Here is a 6,000-nt window from a genome sequence, read left to right on the forward strand (position 1 = left end):
AGGCTCTTCTTATGTTCTTACATTCCAGGAGGGTGTTGAGCAGGTCTGATGATGTGGGAATTAGGCTCTAGTTTCTATTTGCTAGGGAATGTGGAAGATAGCCCTGGGTCGTTTGACCCTTTAATTAGTTCTCTTTTCCCCTCCTATAAAAAACTATGCAAGACATGCTCTTTGAAAGTTTAAAGAACCAATAACTTGTACTTGCAGATGCAGATTAAAAACAGAAAGCAGGTGGATATTTCTTAAATATGTCTTACATAGGTTAAACTGTTATAGACTAACTCTCTCTGAGGCAGACAGCGGCACAACACAACGTACCTGCTGCTCTAACTGTTAAGACTGTTCTGCTAACTGCCATAACAGTACCAACTGCCACAACTGCCTCAGATATATGACATCACAGAGTTCTATAGGTCTTGCAATTAACTCTTTACTTATGCATTTTGGATGCTAGCATCCTACAGCTGAGGAATGAGGAGGGATGGCTGTCTGAGAGTGCCAAGGGCTAAATGGATAGGACTTGAGGGCTGCATCTGGCCCATTGCTCTGCGAGGCCACAACCGTGTATTAAAGGCTGTATTTGTTCACCGGCGGGTTTTTTAGACCTGGTTGCTGTTAGCATTTCAACCGGAGCCTGCCAAGGATCTGGCAGCTCCTCACTTGAAGCCTGGCCTGTGTTTCCTTACCACCTGGCCAATCTAACCCTGCTCAGTCATGTGGAGTGGCAGTGCACAGGGCGGGGCGGAGCCTTCCAGTTTACATCTTGTTTAGTCTGTTCCTTCAGCTCTGCCGCTTAGCCTTCCTTGATGGATGCCTCGTTCCCAGCAGACTCCACTGTGCCTAATTGGAAGACCTCGCAACAGGCACGCAACAGAGAAAGAAATTGACAAGGCAGTCGAGCATCAGAGTAATGAGCCTACGGGACTGTGGGCCGCTGAGCCGGCTCATGAGAAGTCAGGATAAGGAATGAGTGCGAGCGAGTTTTAGAAAATTATAACAGAGATTTTGAAAAATCACATCCCTATCTCAAAGCCATATACCAAAGGACTGCATATTTTAAACAATCAAATCAATTACACATGGTTGTTGTTGTCTTTTAAAAAAAAAACCATATAAAAACAATTGTATATACAGTATAAAACAATTTAAAATTCACACAATTGTGATATATGTTTTAAAAATCTCCACTTCAAAAGCTTGTTGAAAGACGAAAGTCACTGAACGAGTGCTGGAAAGACAATAGTTTGTAGGTTCATTTGACTTATTTTATGAGTAAAGTGATATAGTAGTAGTAGTAGTAGTAATGTCTGATCAAAGGGTTGATGCCTACATGATGTGGAATGGACCTCGTAAAGAGACAATATCTGCAGGATGCCCTCTTCTGCAGAAGTTTGAGTGTAGAAGGGATGAGAATATATTTTGGGTATACTTGTCCCAAGCTGTGTAGTCCTTTGCATGCCAGTACCACCATCTTGAACCTAGCCTCCTGTGAATAAACAACACTGTGTTTACTAAATGTATTTTGACCACATGAAAAATAACAATAGGCAGATTAGCTGCTTCAAAGTGGATCCAGATTTCAGTGTTTCAGGCTTCTTTATACCACGGCTTCTGCTTATATAATCTTTAATTAAAGAAAATAGCATAAGAAAACCCTCAAACTACCAGACTGTGGGTCAGAATGAAACAATCCCTGATTAGGATTGTTTCATGGTGAAACATCCACCAAAGAGCCCCACCTGGTACCTTCCAGATGTTTTAGACTCCAGCTCCCATCAGTCTCATCCAACATGGCCAATGGTCAGGGCTGATGGGAGTTATAAACCAGCCACATCTGCAGAAGGCTGTTCCAAGGCAGCCAAACATAAGAGTCAATGTAGCCTGTGCTAAGTTCTTTGTGGATAAATAAATGCAATCTATACCACTAAATATTAGAAACAACAAACCTCCACTTTGGTTTTGCTTTAGAGAAACAACATTCTCATTGGTTTGTCCCTCAATCAACATTTCCAAAGCAGAAAGACGAAGAGAAGGAAGTTTAGGAATGCTTTTTTGTGGCCAGCCAATCCATTCCCTCAGTATCCTTCCCTCTCTTTTCCTAATGCACAGGCTCCGTTCCTTAAAAGGTACGGTGGAACCTTGGTTTTCGAACATCATCCATTCCGGAAGACCGTTCAACTTCTGAAATGTTCGAAAGCAGAGGCGCAAAGGGCGGTCAGCAAATTTACAGAGAAAATTGAGAAAAATACAGTGGTACCTCAGCGGAAGCCTTTTGACTTCTGAGACGCATTCGAAAATGGAAGCATTTACTTCTGGGTTTTCGGCATTCGAGTTCCAAAACATTCGCCAACGGAGGTGTTCGCAACCCGAGGTACCACTGCATATTTATAACCTGAGTTGGGTGCAACTCAGTTTCTTGAGAGGGGCTTGCATGGAGGAGAGGACTGTTGATGGTTACTAGCCATCATGGCTAGGCTTTACCTCCATAGTCAGAGGCAGGGATGATTTTTAATGCCTCTGAATGCCAGTTGCTGGGAACCACAGGTGAGGAGAGAACCGCCACCCTTGGGTCCTGCTTGCAAACTTCTCATAGGTACTGTATCTGGTTGGCCACTGCAAGAACAGCACTCTGGGCTAGATGAGTCTTTGGCTGGATCATGCAAAATCTCCATATGTTCTTATTGGCATAGATATTGAAAATCTAGCAAGCAGGTTCGTTATCACTCTTCTCTTTTTAAAAAAAGCAACAACCAACATATATCAAGCTGAGTTGAAAACCTCAATTATGATAGGAAATTTTGCAATGATACGGTTCAGACATTTACTGACCTCCTGGCCCCTGAGCTGCTGTAAGGTCCTGTCTGAGATGTTTCTTGTTGATTGATGCATTTCCACACAAAAGCTGAGGTTACAGGGAGGGCAATGGAAAGAGGCCTCCACACACAACCTTCTACTCCACCCCTTGCACTAAAAACAGATGGCATTTGGTTGCAGCTTTCCAGCTGCGGCCTCCTCTCTAGTTCGTCACCTTGATGTGCCAAAGCATTTCCCTGACTGCCCTTCCCTCTCTTCCTTTAAATTCGTCCTTGAGTCCCACTTTTATTTTAGAGAAGTCTTTCCTGGCCCCATCTTCCATTCCTCTCCTTTCCAGGTTCTCCAAACACAGTGTAAATCTACACTCCAATCTACACTCCAAACATCTGTGCAAATCTACTCCAGAAGCCATATTACGATAAATGGGAGTGTGAGCTAAGTGTGTACGAGATTGCAGTCTAACTTGCTCTCATCTTCAACTTTCTACTGCTAATATTCCCTCAGTTTTGGACTCAGCTGCTTTGTATTTGCTAGTGACTGTTAAACATTAAATGCTGCATTAGCCTATAGAAGCATTAACATAAACCCATTTCCTACTTTCCAGAAAGGAAATAATATCCTTTTGTCCACAGTTTTAAATGTGGAAGCGGGGGTTGGGTGGCAGTTATTGGTTTGGTTTGGTTTGTTCTGTTATTTTTATTACATATTTTGTGTTTTTTATCTCATATTTTTATGCTGTGAACCATTCTAAGATCTTTGGATGAAGGTATACAAAATAAAAAATAAAAGTAGGTCTAAGCATGGAGATCAAGTGATGGAGGTCTGCTGCACCTGTTGTACTTCTGACTGCCAGGAATACTGGAACTCTGCTGCACAGGGGCGAAAGAGATATTTGTTCAGTCTGCATGCTAAAGTGAACCAGTCTTATTTGTCAGTCCTGGGTTTAAACATTAATTGAAATGCACCTCTCAGTGGATTGCACACAGATCCAAACTCTGCAATATAGTTTTAGGGTGTTGTGTTTTTTATGTATTGAAAAGCATTTCCGGTATTTGAAAATGCCAAGTGTTTGAGGCAAATAATGAATGAAAAATGAAAACAAAATGGCTACAATTTAAACGTGCATTTTTCATGTATTTTTTTTTAAATAGGAACAGAACAGTCCTATGATTGAGCACATGAGAAACTGACATGGAAATGGGCTGATCCGCCAATTACTGCTGCTGGGAGGTAGGGGGTTGGAGTGGAAAATCTACCACCACCCAATTACATACATAAAATAAAAACATAATATTTGCTGTCATTAACAGCATTGCTGGAATGTCATTGGCTTTTTAATTATTCTAAAGGCAAGCAGTTCTGCACATTTGCTCCCTCCTCTGTTTTCCAACCACAACCATGAAAGGTTTGCTTCCTAAATTATGCATACTGTGGGTGCAGTCAGGAGCGATTAAGGGCACTGGGCAATCTCCCCCACCCCCTTCCTGTCTTTTTTTTTTTTTTTTTTTAAGGAGGGGGAAGCTTTCCTGGGGAATCAATGCTTGCTAATCTTTAGAAAATTACTCTAACAAGCTCCAGGCCTGAACAGCTGGAGTCTAGCTCACTGGCCTCTGAAAGCACGCACAGGCCATTAGTAGAACAGGACTTTAATGAACCAAAAAATCTGTCCCAAGCCATGGCTTTCAGGCTTCTGCATCTGACATTCTGATTAAATGTCAAGCAGCCAAAGAGGAAAAGATAAGCAATGCTCTGGGCTCAGGCAAGAGGCAGTGCAGCAGACTTCAGAAATCAACAGGTGCCAAACTATCTCTAACCCCAACCCAACAATCAACAAGGGAGGGGGGGACACCAGAATTGCTTTCTGGGATAGAGACCCTCCAGACTGTGGGTTGTATGCAGGGGTCCATGGGACATCTCCACCTGACCCTCAGCCTTCCCTCCTCACACGAGTGGTTTCTTGCACATTAGATATAGATATAGAGATAGAGATAGAGATAGAGATAGAGATAGAGATAGAGATAGAGATAGAGATAGAGATAGAGATATATTTATTACATTTATATTCTACCTTTTCTCCAAGGAGTGCAAGGTAGTGTATGTGATTCTCCCCCATGTTTTTCCTCACAACAGCCCTGTGAGCTAGGTTAAGCAATGATTCTTTGACATCAACTTCATCGGACTGGTCATGTTGTGCGGATGTCTGATTATTGTCTTCCCAAGCAGCTACTCTATTCCGAACTTAAAAATGGAAAGTGTAATGGTGGTTGTCAACAAAAGAAGTTTAAGTACTCTCTCATGGCAAATCTAAAATAAATGTAGTAGAAACACCGACAACTGGGAAACACTGGCCCATGAGCACTCCAGTTGGAGAACAGCCTTTACCAAAACAAGCTCAAATTCAGGACGAAAGGAAGAAATGTCCTAAGAAGAAGGCACGCTTGGCAAACCCTCACCGTGATCAACTCCCACCCGGAAACCTATGTCCCCACTGTGGAAGGACGTGTGGATTCAGAATTGGCCTCCACAGTCACTTACGGACTCACGGTTAAAAGCGTGTTCATGGAAGACAATCTTACTCGGCTATGAGTGATTGCCAAAGAAGATGATGTGATTCTCCCCCACCTTTTTCCTCACAACAACCCTGTGAGGTAGGTTAGGCTAAGAGAGGGTGACTGGTCCAAGGTTATCAAGAGAGCTTCATGACTGAGTGGGGACTAGAAGCCCAGACTCTCAAGTTTTAGTTCAACACTCTAACTCCTACGCCACTTGGGCTTTCTCTAACTCACTACATCACACTGCCAAAGAGGACACATTTTGCTGTTGTGCATGGGTAGATGCAAATTTAGAAATATTTGCTCTAACTGAAATAGAAGTACAGTATATATCTCCATTGTGGGGAAGGTGATGACCAGCTGAGCTATTTGCCAGTTCAGTCTGCTTCTCAGCTGCTAGCTGTTTCTTTCTTTATTTGTTTATCAAAATTTATACACCACTTTATTACATTCAAGACGCTAAGCAAGTTTTACAAAAGTTTAAAATAAAACATTACAATTCTTGACTGAAAAACCCCCAGTTAAAAACATGTACTTAAGAGATAAAACACACATAACGTCTACATATCTGGAGAGGTGTGCCTAAACAAAAATGTTTTAAGCAGGCGCTGAAAAGAGTGCAGCAAAGGCACCT

The 6,000-nt window shown here is 42.2% G+C and overlaps 1 long non-coding RNA gene across 2 annotated transcripts; it reads left to right on the forward strand.

Moving 5' to 3' along the window:
• Positions 1-326: 326 nt before the first annotated feature.
• Positions 327-4,311, forward strand: LOC308483051. Of its 2 annotated transcripts, none has more exons than XR_013989562.1 (2): positions 327-2,371; positions 3,966-4,311. It is a non-coding gene; the product is annotated as an uncharacterized lncRNA (long non-coding RNA). The 2 variants fall into 2 exon arrangements; XR_013989563.1 differs by lacking the exon at positions 327-2,371 and adding an exon at positions 2,604-2,712 and having other exon boundaries at positions 3,966-4,135.
• Positions 4,312-6,000: the final 1,689 nt, after the last annotated feature.

Source organism: Podarcis pityusensis (assembly GCF_964106645.2).
Source record: "Podarcis pityusensis genome assembly, chromosome: 8".
NCBI lineage: Eukaryota > Metazoa > Chordata > Lepidosauria > Squamata > Lacertidae > Podarcis > Podarcis pityusensis.